Source organism: Pseudonaja textilis, chromosome 2 (genome assembly GCF_049901715.1).
Source record: "Pseudonaja textilis isolate UNSWEBS1 chromosome 2, rPseTex1.2, whole genome shotgun sequence".
NCBI classification, from domain to species: Eukaryota; Metazoa; Chordata; class Lepidosauria; order Squamata; family Elapidae; genus Pseudonaja; species Pseudonaja textilis.
Genome location: NC_141991.1, coordinates 2,525,434 through 2,539,814, shown reverse-complemented (window position 1 = coordinate 2,539,814; position 14,381 = coordinate 2,525,434). Strand labels below are relative to the sequence as shown.

The following is a 14,381-nucleotide window of genomic DNA, read 5'->3' as shown; positions in this document are numbered from 1 at the left end:
GCTTAATTAGCTGATTAGAGTGGGACACTTTGAGCCTAGAATATTGAACCTTTTCACAATATTCTAATTTTCTGAGATTGTGGATTTGGGTTTTTCATGAGCTTTAAACCATAATCAAGACAAATCATGGCTTGAACTATCTTGCTTTGCATGTAATGAGTCTATCTCATATATTTCACCTTTTAAGTTGCATTACTGAAATAAATGAACTTTTGCATGATATTCTAATTTTTTGAGTTTCACCTGTATTGTGACTTTGAACAACTAAATAATGAAGGACTATGTTTTAATATAAACACGTGTATTAACACTAGGATTAGTAATGGTGGCCTGACTAGAAGGTAGAATAGAGGTAGAAATAAGAAATAGGGGGAATATTAGCAGATGTAGTTTTCATATAATAGAATATAAGTAATAATTAGATGGAAAGATTAGAGGTTGAAAGTTGGTGTTACTATTTATGCTTAATATCATTGGTATTAAAATGAAACATTGAAATATTGAATAATTACTCTAAAACAATCATGTTTATCAATACTAGGATTATATAAGTTTGACTAATAACAAATAACTAATAAACTAATAATAAATAAGTATAATTATTATTTATTACTATTGCTGTTTGTATCAAAATGAATTATACCCAGAGGCCACACTGTTTATGTATTAATATTGATGTATATTTAAAAATAAAAATCCAATAAAAAATTTTAAAAAGAAATTGAGCTTGTAAATGATCCATCAGTGGAGGTTTTTAAGAGATCAATTGTCAATTGTCTGGAATGATACAGGCCAGGGTCTCCTGCTTGGAGATTTTGTCCCTCCAAACTCTTATTCTGTAATTCTGTAAGAATTTCATGAACTTTTAGGGCTCAAAAGGCAGCTAATCCTCACAGCATACAAGTACATATTTCACAGTGGTAGGATTCAAATTTTCTTACTACTGGTTCTGTGGCCATGATTGGTGGACATGACAGGGGAAGGATACTGTAAAATCTCCAGCCCGAGGTGGTATTTGCCAGTTCTCCAAACTACTCAAAATTTCTGCTAGCAGTTCTCCAGAACTGGTCAGAACCTGCTGAATACCACCTCTGATATTTTACTATTTCACTTGATGTACTAGTTGCAAAGACAGGTTGCTAGGAGTCTGAAAATGATTTGATAGCATGTAATCGGTGAAAAAAATCCAGCCAATGCCCTAACGAGATGTGACAAACCTGGTTTTTGGCCTCCTATCACCAAATGGCAGTCAGATAGGCAGCATCTGTGACTGGAAAGCCAACAATACAATAGCGGCCTTTCTGTTTGGGCTTCAAGGAGTTAAAACCATCAAGTACTATATTGCTAGAAAGGATGGAAGAAGTACAGAGGAACTTTTTCTTCTGGATCACTCGTGGGAGGAGGGTGGCATGCAGAGAGGCTCTCCCACTCTTCCCAGGGTCAAAGGGGGAGCTGGAGGGTGAGTTGAGAGTAAGTCCGAGGAGAGGTCGGGAGCAAGTCAGCTGTTTGGTTCACTCTGCACGCTGAAGCAGAAAAGCACCTACTAGAATATAGAATTACAGAGTTGGAAGGGAACTTTGAGGTCATCTAGTCTAATCTCCTGCTCGAGCAGGAGACCCTATACCAGTCTAGACAAATGTCTGTCCAATCTCCTCTTAAGAACCCCCATTGTTGGAGCGCTCACAACTTCTGGAGAGAAAAGCCGTTCGTGTCAGGCTACAGAATTTTTTCCCCGTTCAATTAGCAAGAATGAACATCTGAGAACCGAAGGTATCAAAAAGGAATCCTTTATTGAGATGAGATCGTGTAGTTCAAAGCAGCGTCTGAGGTCCCTCAGGCATATAGGGATACTACATAAGGGAGTTTAGAACCCCTCCCCTTATCTCGATGTGTATTTAGAGAAACAAAAGCCAGTATGTTAATTCCCCCCACCCCTTCTGTAGGAACGATCTTTCTCAGTTTCCCAGGACATACCTAATTTTCCCCCCACCCCTTTTTTAGAACGAACTTTTTCCAGAGATTCCCTGGATACATCTCACTGTGGAATTTTTATGATCTTCTCATCTCCTGGCTGTGTCTCTCGGAGGTGATAGGTTCTGGCCATCTGGCTTTTCTCCCTCCATTGTATCATGTGTGGGTTATACGAATTCGATATAAGGTTAAATATATCCAGGTTACATCAAGAAAGGATTTATCAGCCTCCCCCCCCTTTTCTTCTTCCACTGAAGAAGTGACAGATACACGGATCTGACAGTTGCACTAGTTAATTGTTCTCATTGTTAGGAATTTCTCCTTAATTCCAGGGTGCTTTTCTCCTTGATTAGTTTCCATCCATTGTTTCTTGTCTTGCCTTCTGGTACTTTGGAAAATAAATGGACCCCCTCTTCTTTGTGGCAGCCCCTCAAATCTTGGAATACTACAATGATGTCGCTCACACCCCTAGTTTTTCTTTTCACTCATATCCAATTCCTGTAACCATCTTTGTGTGTTTTAGCTTCCAGTCCACAAACATGTTCAGTGCGTTTTCATTTCATCTCTGTTAGCAAATATTAAGTCCAATATACCTGACCCTCTAATTCCACTCTCTACCTTTTGGATGGCAAAGTCGTCAGGTTAATCAAGCACCTTTAAAAATGAGTTAGCAGCAATCCAATATTTGAGGGGATACCCACAAAGGAGGGGGTCAACCTATTTTCCAAAGCAGCAGAAGGCGAGACAAGAAACAATGGATGGAAACTAATCAAGGAGACAAGCAGCCTAGAGCTAAGGAAGCTTCTTGACAGTGAGAACAATTAATCAGTAGAATGGCTTGCCTTCAGTAGCTCAGGTGCTCCATCAATGTAGGCTATTAAGAAGAGACTGGACAGCCATTGCCTTTCTCTCTCTCTCTAGTACGCGCCCGCAAAAGCAGGATACACTTCCAGGCCAGGATAATGGCGGCGGCAGCGGCAACTCCTCCTCCTGCTGCCAACACTGCACATTCAGGTGAAGTGAAAGGTTTAGTAAATTTAAGTGGTTACAGCGTAAGCAAAGCTGGACCTGAGTATTCCCGCATAAAGTTTGGTTGGTGCATTAAGAATTCATCAGCTGGAATAGCCACAACAAGAAGTCAGCCAATGGGGACTGTTTGGTGAGGGAGGCCCAAGAGTTGTTGTCTGAGCCATGAGAGACAGCTTGGAGCCTGGGCGTGACTTAAACTGTACTATGTATAAGAGAGCATGTGTGCTTGTACTTGAAAATTCCTTCTTCTACCATGTTGAAAAGAGCTGCATGGGTATTGTACAAATGCTTCATGTTTTATATCATTGTATATAAAGAAGTTTGTTCTATATAATGAAGCTTGCTGAATTATTTGTCTGTGTGCTGGCAGGATTGCTACAAACTCTAACAAGTTTTAATTTCCACCCCTTTACCTGGTCCTCCCCCCTTGATCAGGCCATCAGTGTCCAATAGCCTTTGGTTTTGATGTTTTGGGAATGGCTTTGAGGTTTGGCATCTCCCTGGTGTAGTTTCGCATTCCATTTTCAGGCTCTGTGGTTGATCCTATTTATTCCGGATTGACAACTCTGGTTCCTGTCTCCCCGTCATCCCACTCCCCTTCTCTGCTCTTTCCCATGCTCATTCCTTACTTCCCTAATTGCCTCCTCCCCTTCCTTGCATTTATGGCAGGATGCCAGCAAAGCGGAGTATTCTGGAGATGGGAGGCGTGACATGGGTTTCAACTTGATTATTCCTCTGGCCCAGCCAGTGTCTTGGGGCGGAGGGAAAGCCACACAGCTCCTCATATTCCTCTCGCCGCCTGCTTACTGCTCTTGTAGCGCCTTGCGCAGCACACTTAAATTTAGCTCGCTTCACAATGAGGAAGACAGCATCCCCTCCTCCTCCTGGAGACCATTAGGTAGCCAGCCCTGCCAGGGTTGTGAGGTGGAGAAAAAGTCATGCATCTCTCCCAGAGACACTGGAAAAAGAGGCAAGTAGAGGGGCACTTCACTCCCACTCTGGAATACGGTGCGAGTCTCCATCAGCCGCCGGCACCCTTCTCTTCACAGGGCAGGTGAGGAGTGGGCAGGGAGGATGAAGGGCGGGGCCAGCCACTGGTGGATTCAGCTGACAGGAAGCCACAGCAGGGGGCAAAAGAACTTCATTCATCTGGGAACCTGAAATGACTCTTGATTTAAATCATACGGTAAAAAGCACCCAAAGAACAACATCGGCAAAAAAAGAAGACGACCCCAAACCCTCACCTGTTTTGGGGAATGGTTCAAGATGAAAAACAGACAGACACTCCAGAGATCTATATATATATGAGAGCGAGGGAGAAAGAAAGAGAGGGGAGAGAGGAGACAAAGAGGAAGAGAATAGAGAGAGATGAGATGGAGAAAAAAAAGAAATGAGAGATTAGAAAGAGAGGGAGAAAGATGACAGAGATGAGAGAGAGTTGAGATTAGAAAGATGAGAGTGAAAGAGAGGAAGATGAGAGAGAGGAAGAGAGGGGAAGAAAGAGAGATAAGAAAGACACACACACACACACACACACACAGATGCGTTTAAAAGAAAATACCGGGAGCCACAAAACTTGGATAGGCATGGCTGGTGGGGGGGGTTGTTCATGTGACTGGGTGGGAGTGAGTGATGTTGAGTTGGCCATCAAACCACCCAGGTTTTGTGGCTCCCGATGTTCTTTTCTGTATGAAACAGGTCCAAATGGCTCTTTGAGTGGTTAATGTTGTGGATCCCTGCTCTAGTGACTAGTCTCTCCAAGGTACCCAGGGAAAAAACATGGGACCCTCTGATCAGCTGATCTGCAGGGAAGATCCAGCCCAGTTCAGACTTACCATCCCACCAGGTCTGAGGGGAGAATGTGGGACAGGGAAGGCAACAGGAGGACTGCACAGAACAGAGGGGCAAAGAATGGGGGCAAGAAAAACACGGGGGGGGGGAGAAGATATCCAGGAAAAATGCTTTGATGAGGATGAGTAACAGGAGAGGAACTCTAGGGGAGGATCCCTCCCCCAGAATTCCTCTCCAGGGAGGGCCTCTGGATGAGAGTTGCAAGCCTTTCTCCAATTTGGCTGCTTTGGGGGTTGGTATGGGGGGAATAGGAAGCTGGGGGAGGGGGGGGAGAGAGAAAGTGCCCTCCCTGTCAAGCACCAGGGAAATCAGAAGATCCAGGCTGTTCAAATGGGTGTAAAGATTTATTGCAAGCTAAAGATCTCTGCAAGAATCTGAACAATGATCAAAGCAATTTGGAAGTAGAAAAGAGTCAAAGAAATTCAAGGTGGGCTGGACTTAAATGTCTTGTGGGCATGAAGGGACTCAGGACCGATGGCATGTTTGATCCCTGCTGTCACCGTAATGAATTCCAGGAACACTAAAAATGACGACTGATTCCACAATACAGTCGTGCCAGGGATGTACGTCCTGCCCTCTTTCCCCAAAATGAGGTTCAGTGACCTTCAAAAGTAGGAAAGAGAAGGCTGAGGCCTTCTGGGGTGGGAGTCAGGTCTAAGGATTGCAGGAACCCAGTGGGAGTGGGGAAAAGCCTGTGGGGATCTTGCAGGTGGGGAGGAGGAAGAAGCCAGTGGGGACCCTGTGGAAAAGGGAAAGGACTCAGGTGATCAATGGGTTGAGGTAGAGGCCGCCTCTGGAATGCAAGCCTGGGCCTGAGCTATGCCTACAAATCTCAGGTAGCCAGTATTCCACTTAATAACTCACACATTCATTGAACAGGTTTATCAGGGAGAGAAGGGGGCGGGGGTAGTTAAGTAAAGCAGCCCCATTTAGTGGTGATTGCAACATAAAACCATAACTGATAGGCCCCATTACCCTTATCTCTCGAGGACCATTTGTATGGTGGTTGGGATATTCCAGCACTCGAAATCTGGAGGACAGAAGGTAAAGGGAAGAAATTCCAATTGTGGAAATTCTATAATCAATATAAAAAACACCACCCAAAAGCCTTTTTGAAGAATTCAGACTTCTGCAAGAGGAAATATCCAGAAAGTTCTGCTGATCACCAGAAACAGGAATTTTTATCAATTTAATTTTCACTCATTTTGAGTTGAGGAAATTATTATACTTTTCCTGCAGTTTATTTTTAATTCCGGGAATTTTATATTAAATTCTTCCCAGATAATTGTTAAAATCATCTCAACATTGTTATTGTAAGATATTTATAAGAAAGTAACATCTCCCATTTTTTCTCTAATGATAGGTATAATCTTGAGATGTGTTGTCTAAAAAGTCCTCTGGTGTGTCACCAGGCTGGAATTCTGACCAACTTATCGCACACTCTGGGCACACATATGGAGACTATCCTACGTGAGTCCTCTGGTGTTTCACAAGGTTGGAATTCTGACTGAAACTTTTGCCAAAATCTGGACACTCATACGGTTTTTCCTCTGTGTGAGTCCTCTAGTGTATCACCAGGTCGGAATTATTATTGAAATATTTCCCACATTCTGAACATTCATACGGGTTTTTCTCCTGTGTGAATCCTCTGGTGTTTTGCCATACTAGAAATATGACTGAAACTTTTCCCACACTGACAGTCATATGGTTTCTCTCCTGTGTGAGTCCTCTGGTGTATCACAAGGCTGGAATTCTGACTGAAACTTTTCCCACAATCTGGACACTCATACGGTTTCTCCCCTGTGTGAGTCCTCTGGTGTGTCACCAAGCTGGCATTATTACTGAACCTTTTCCCACACTCTGGACACTCATATGGTTTCTCTCCTGTGTGAGTCCTCTGGTGTGTCACCAAGCTGGAATTCTGACTGAACCTTTTCCCACACTCTGGACACTCATACGGTTTGTCCCCTGTGTGAGTCCTCTGGTGTATCACCAGGGAGTGCTTATGACTGAAACTTTTCCCACACTCTGGACACTGATATGGTTTCTCTCCTGTATGAGTCCTCTGGTGTGTCACCAGATTGGAATTCTTACTGAAACATTTTCCACACTCAGGACATTCATATGGTTTTTCTCCTGTGTGAGTCCTCTGGTGTGTTACCAGCTGGGAATTATGACTGAAACTTTTCTTACATTCTGGACATTCATAAAATTTGTCCTGGGAATGAGCCCGCTGGTGTATAATTAGGCTGGAATTCTGACTGAAACTTTTGCCACAATCTGGACACTCATATGGTTTGTCCTCTGTGTGAGTCCTCTGGTGTGTCACCAGGTCTGAATTATTACTGAAACATTTCCCACATTCTGAACATTCATACGGTTTTTCTCCTGTGTGAGTCCTCTGGTGTTTTACCAGACTGGAAATATGACTGAAACTTTTCCCACACTGACATTCATATGGTTTTTCTCCTGTGTGAGTCCTCTGGTGTGTCACGAGGGTGGAATTCTGACTAAAACTTTCCCCACATTCTGGACACTCATACGGTTTCTCACCTGTGTGAATCCTTCGGTGACTTATCAGATTGGAAATATGACTAAAACGTTTCCCACACTCTGGACACTCATATGGTTTGTCTCCTGTGTGAGTCCTCTGGTGTGTCACCAGGTGGGAATTTTTATTGAAACATTTCCCACATTCTGAACATTCATATGGTCTCTCTCCTGTGTGAGTCCTCCGGTGTGTTATCAGACTGGAATTACGACTGAAACTTTTCCCACACTCGGGGCATTCATGAAGTTTCTCCTGGGAATGAGTCCTCTGGTGTGTCATTACACCGCAATTCTGATTGAAACTTTTGCCACAATCTGGACACTCATATGGTTTGTACCATGTGAGTTCTCTGCTGTATCACCAGGTGAGAATTCTGACTGAAACTTTTCCTACACTGGGGACATACAAAAGGTTTCTCTCCTGTGAAAATCTTCTTGTGTATTACCAGGGTGGAAATGTGACTGAAATTTTTTCCCACAGTCAGGACATTCAAAAGATGTCTCCCAAAGTGAGTCTTCAGGTCTCTCATGAGGTGAGAATTTCTAATGAAACTTCTCCCTCAAATTGGGCATTTACAGTTTCTCTTCGGTGTGAGTCCTCTGATGTTGCTTTGCTTTACCACACAGAAAGCACTTGTAGGTCACCTATATGTGTCTTTTACAAGTCTTTTACAAGGTTCAGGCTAAACTATTTTTCACATTTATAGCATTGCTATGGCTTTTCTACAGTGTGGATACTGTCATACATAATCAGTTATGATTTACAATCTGTAATTTTCCCATAATAAGCACAATAGGAGCTTTTCCAACACTGATATTCTTGCAGTCAAATATATATGTGATCATGTGTTTACTGGTCCTTTAATTCCAGCTGTTTTCCTCCTCCCTATTTCTGAATGAAATATAAACTTCCTTGATTTTTCATGTAGCGTATTCTTGAGTTTCTCATATTCTACTTTTTCTTGCTTGGAATCTCCTCTAAAAATTTTCTCGGTAGTCTCTCAACTGCTCAGAAAGTAGAAGAATTCTGTGGTTTTCTGAAGGAAGTGGAAAATATTTTGATTTCTAGCTGACTTTGCTTTCTTTTCCAATGTTGCTTGTTATTCTCAATTTTCCAGAGTGCTCTTATTGCCATCCTCTTTGTCTGTAAGATTCAAAGAAAAATGTAACTTTAATTCTTTATAAAATGGTTGTAGAGGTGAAAAAGACGAAAAAAAGTATACATTGCAATAATTAAGCAAACATGCCACAATAAAGAATAACCTCTTACATTAGCTATGATTCATTTGACACATTTGTGTCCAGGTTCAAATATCCATTCAGTCATGAAATTCTCTTTTTCACTTTGGTGATTCACAAATTCTTAGCAGTGCAAAGCCTTATCATCAAATATATCTGGAAATGCTCGGGATACATTGTACAGTTGTAAATATATGCATATGGAGAGAAAAACAAAAACACACGCTTATAACTGTATGTATGTGGAAAATCGATGTGTTTTTAGCCTGAAAATTATCCAATTGTTAGTCAAATCTTCTTAGCTAACTTTAGAGATTGTGCGTTTTTACCTGATGAAATGATACATAAACCCTCTGCAAGATTTTATGTACAGTTTTGCCCATGGAAGTCCTCAGCTCCAAGTAAGGGCAGAATATATTTTTCACAACCACTTTGGCGACATCCTAATTGAAGTAGTGCTCACTTACTGACTGCAATTGGGACTAGCATCTGTGTTAGTGAGCAGCCCAATTGTTAAGCATGATGTCATATGACAATGCCAACTTACATAACATGCTTGTTGGCTTTACAGAAAGGGAATGCTGTGAAAGCGAAGGTGGAAAGACACAGAGAAATTCTGTGCCTTAAATAGACAGAATTTTGAAAAAACCTGAAAATTGGAAAGGGAAGATGGTAATGGAATAACTGGAGGAAGCAGGACTGGGTCAACAGAATATAAATTAAAAATTCTCCACAGAGCATTTTATTCCAACAACTGAAGCCTCTTTGGAGCTCAACCAACCTGCCTCTTGTGCACATCAGTCTCCCTTCCTCAAAATAATCTGCAGGCATTTTGGGCAAGACATCCCAAGACTTAACCTCTCACTTAACCTGAAGTGTTTTTATCTTTCTCAATACAGTGCATTCAGAAAGTATTCAGGCCCCCTTTACAATTGCCAATTTTGTTACGCTGCAGCTTGATTCTACAGTTGTTTAACTTCATTTTTTCCCTCCTTAATCTACATAGTCTGTAAATTTAGTAAAAGGAAAAAAAACTGAAATATCACATTGGCATAAATATTCAGACCCTTTGCAACAGCACTTGAAATTTAGTTCAGGTACTTCCCATTTCCCTTGATTGTTGATGACATGGTTCCACACCTTGATTGGCATCTACCTGTGGTAAATTAACTTGATTAAACATGATTTGTAAAGGCACACCTCTATCCACAGAAGGCCTCATAGCTGACAACGAATACTGTAGCAGAACAGTAGCTGTGAGGTTAAAGGAACTGCCTGCAGAGGTCAGAGACAGCATTATTGCAAGGCACAGGTCTGGGGAAGGCTACAGTCCAATTTCTGCTGCATTGAAGTTTCCTAAGGGACAAGTGGCCTCCATAATTCTCCAATGGAAAACGTTTGGCACAACCAGGACTTTTCCAAGAGCTGGTCGCCTGATCGAACTGAGCAATTGAGTTAGAAGGGCCTAAGATGGTCACTCTGACTGAGCCTCAGAGATCCTGTGTGGTGATGGGACAGAGTTCCAGAAGGACAACCATCATTGCAGCCCTCCACCCTTCTGGGCATTATGGCAGAGTGACTAGACAGAAGCCTCTCCTCAGTGCACAACACATGGAAGCCTGCTTGGAGTTTGTAAAAAAGCACCTGAAGAACTCTGTGAGGAGCAAATTCTCCGGTCTGATGAGATGAACCTGTCACTTCTAAATATTATGTCTGGAGAAACCTAGGCACTGCTCATCACCTGCCCAATGTCATCCCAACAGCAAAGCATGGTGGTGGCAGCATCACACTTTGGGGTTGTTTCTCAGCCGCAGGGACTGGGAGATTGGTCAGGGTTGAGGGAAAGCTGAACGGAGCAAAGCACAGGGATATCCTCAATGAAAACCTGTTCCGCAGCACTCAGGACCTCAGACTGGGCCGAAGGTCCACTTCTCAACATGAGAAGGACACAGCCAAGACAGCATAGGGACAACTCTGTGAATGTCCTAGAGGGGCCCAGCCAGAGCTTTGACTTGAACCCTATTGAATATCTCTGGAGGAACCTGAAAATGGCTCTCCACCGATGGTTGCAGCCAACCTGACTGAGCTTGAGAGAATTTGCAAGGAAGATCAGCAGAAAATCCCCCAATCCAGGTGCACAAAGTTTATCCCCTCATAACTAAAAAGACATATGAGGCTGTAATTGCTGCCAGAGGTGCTTCAACAAATGCCAATGTGGTTTTCCAGGGTTTTTTTTGTTTTTAATAAATTTACAGACATTTCTAAAATTCTGTTTTCACTTTGTCATGTACAGGAGTGAGGAAAAAATGAATGTCAACAAGTGTAAAATCAGGCTGCAGCACAACAAAATCGACAGAAGCGAAAGGGGGTCTGAATACCGTCTGAATGCACTGAGTGTCTGTTCCTATTGACACGGAAATACACTCCTGAGAATTTATTTATGTAAACAATTACGTGTATTTCTGTCTGCAAAATGACTCAGAAGAGCATTGGCTCAATTTTCTTTAATCTGTTTTTTTTAAAGCCACTAACAGATTAAAGGGTGAGCAAATCCTATGCAAACCTCCCTTTTGCCCCTGAAACTCCTCGCTTGCCGGGAAAGCGACATCTCAATAAAACCACAAGGAAATTTATACGTGACGATAAGGGCGAGGGAGCTGGGTGGTTAAGAAATGGGAAGATATATATATATATCAAGATTTCTTTAAATCTCCCAAATCTGTCGGCAGAAAAATCTCGGGCTGCAGTTTTAAATCATGCAGCAAAAGGATAAAAACGTTTGGGGAGAGAAAGACTGAGCAGCAGCAGCAGCAGCCCGCATGTTTCACTCCTGTCCCTTCGCTGCTTCCAGGCCGTGGAGGAACCCAAAGGGCCCGACTTGCTCCCGGCTTCTCCTCCGATCTTCCCTCCACTCACCTCCCAGGAGCCGCTTCGACCCTCCAAGCAGCACAAGAGGCTCCGCCGACGTCATGATCCTCCCGTGGCTGAGCCGGAAGAGGAACTTCCTCTGTCATCCTCCTCCACATCCTCTCTAGCAATCTAACACTCTATCGTCCCGATTCGTTCCAGCTCAGTCTCTTTCCCTTCCGGTGTAATGTCAATATTAGCGATGCCGCTGCTGTGCTCTTGTTCTCTGCTTTCTAGGCGCGAGTGTTGTTTCTTTGTAGAGCGCCATCTAGCGACATAAGGTGGAAATTCATCCTCGTCCTTTCCCTCACCCTGCCGTGTTCGCAAGAGGCTTTCATGGGTTCCGTCCTTCTTTCGGTGCTATCGAATCTTATTCCACTCCCACCGAGCAGAGGAATAGCTTTCGTCCATGACAATCTATCCTATACCTTTTCTTTCAGGTCTCCCAAGAGTGCACGCTCATTTTCCCTCTTGCTCGAATTAAAGCAAAGGAAAGTGTCCTAGGCGGGGAGTGAGGTATAATACGCAACCTGAAAGTGATCCTCCCATGGGGGCTGGTGAAGGTTGTTCCAGCCACTTTGACTTCTGGGGACATGCAGGATAAGTCTTCAAAACCTGCCTTGGCAAACGATTGAAGCTGTAACAGTGAAGCTGTTGAATGGAAGGCTCTAGCCCTAGTCTGTCCTTTGGGGTCTGGTAGGGACGCCCTCACTGTCACTCCAACACAGCCAGGAGCTTCTTTTGCAACCGAGCAAAGCACCCCTGGGCTTGAGGAGAACACAATGCTTCACCAGAAGGGACAAAGTGCACCTCCCTTGAGGATCAGTGAAGACTATTCCAGCTAGTTTTCTCTTGGGGGGCGGGGGGCAGGATAACACCCAAAAACTATATTTGCAACTGAGGGAAGCTTGAAGAGTGATGCTTTCCCTTACTCACCTTCACCAGATTAGGCAGGTGCTGCATCATAAAAGTTCATGAAGGTCTTGTTTGCGTGTGCAGCCTTAAACAATTGCCAGCTTCATCCCATTGATACAAGAAGGAAATACATGACAAAACCTTGATGTGCCCACCCACGTTGCTTCCAAACTCATCTAGATGGGAGATATTATTTTTCCCTCTGCATTCTTGCAGCTGCAACTGCCCAAATAACCATCAGTAAGCAATGTGGTTTAATCTCTACATGAAATCTCTAGGAGAGGCCACCCATCCTTTCATATCCAATTCTATACAGGCTTTTATTTACACTACTTCATTTAGTGACCAGGGGTTGGGGATCCCTGATCTAGACAGTGATTTATCCTTTCAAAGGACTTGGGGAAAATTGATCTCCCCCGCCCACCCTTTAAAAAAGCCCAGTCGAAATACCATCATTCATGCGCCCGGTTGAAATTAGTAAGTTCTGAAGTGCTCCAAGGTTTACATTATATTAAAATACTTTCAGAAATCTTTACAGATAGGAGAAGTTATGAAAGTGAAAGTGGAGAGACTCAAAAGCGATTCTTTGTCTTATAATAGCCATGAAGAAAAACTGCAGATTGGAAAAGGAAGTTTGTAACGGAATAACTAGAAGGAAGCAGCATTGGCACAACAGAATATAAACAAAAACCGTCCAAAGGACATTTTATTCCAACAACTGAAGCCTCTCTGGAGCTCAACCAATCTTCCTCTTCTGCACATCAGTCTCTCTTCCCCAAAATGCTCAAAGGCAGTTATTAGATTATACAATCTGTAAAAGAACTGGAATTGAAATTGAAAACCTTTGCCGACAGGGCTGTTCAGTCACGTGGGCAGAGGGAAACAGGGATGCATCAGAAAGGGAATCTGGGCAGGTAAGAGAGGCAGATTCAGGTGCTGCATCTCCAAGGAAGCTCAGTTGGACGCCTCTCTGGTCTCCGTAACCCTCGAGATGCCACCGGCCTCCTCCTCGCAGGGTTCACGCCCAGCCACGATCCTTCTGAACCCAGATCCTCTTCCTCCCCTCCAGACCCTGGGAGGCGGATCCTCCCCAGCAGCCACAGGGGAACGTGGGAACGGTGGTGCCCAACACCAGGCGGCCTCACCCTGGGAGCCGGGCTGCACCAAATGTTGGGCTGTGGGGAAGGAGGGCGGGGGGCTTGGAGGGAGGATTTTAAGGGGATCCGAGACCCGTTCGCGCAACCGAGGAGAAGCGGCGGCGCAGCGGTTCTCACGGAGCAGAAAACCTTGCGAGGAAAGGCGGGGACTCGGAAGGGGAGGGGGCACAACTGGGAAAACCACCTCGCTCTCCTCCCCTCCCCCCAGGAATCCCTCCTCCCTGCCCGCACCTGGGGATTCCCCCTCCTCTTCCTCCCCCTCTGGCAGCGGCCTTGCTCACCTGGCGCCCCTTGAGCGCCTCTTCCCACGAGGGAATCTCTGCAGGACTTGATGTAAGAGATGTCGGCAGACCAGGAAGGAGGGCAAGGAGGGGTCGGGATTGGCTCCCACCCCAATTTTCCCCCTTTCCTGCCTCCTTTCCGGGCGCAAAAGCCTTTAACCCCTTCGCTGAAGCCAATAAGGGGAGGGGGCCACTAGGCCGAGGCCGACCAATGCCAAAGTCTCCAGCCAGCCCGTTTGTGGATTAGCTCCCTTACAAAGAAATCCGAAAGGCCCATTGAAATAAACCTTTTGCTTGCTTCTTCACAAGAAAGGAACCCATCCATGGAATGGCTTGCCTCTGTGGGTGCTCCTTCAGTGGAGGTGTGGAAAGGAAACTTCACGAGGACAGTGGTGTCACCCAAGCAGGAAAAGCCCAACGGCAACATCAAGCCAGCCGTAAAACAAACTTGCATAGGAAAAGGAATCAAATAAAAGGTATT

At 44.2% G+C, this 14,381-nt stretch overlaps 1 pseudogene across 1 annotated transcript; it reads right to left on the bottom strand.

Annotated features, from left to right (window-relative positions):
• Positions 1-5,176: 5,176 nt before the first annotated feature.
• On the bottom strand, positions 5,177-11,993 carry LOC148126546 (uncharacterized; annotated as a pseudogene). Its single transcript, XR_015742449.1, has 2 exons — positions 11,557-11,993; positions 5,177-8,545 (listed from the first exon to the last, which is right to left on the bottom strand). The product of XR_015742449.1 is annotated as an uncharacterized LOC148126546 (transcript).
• Positions 11,994-14,381: the final 2,388 nt, after the last annotated feature.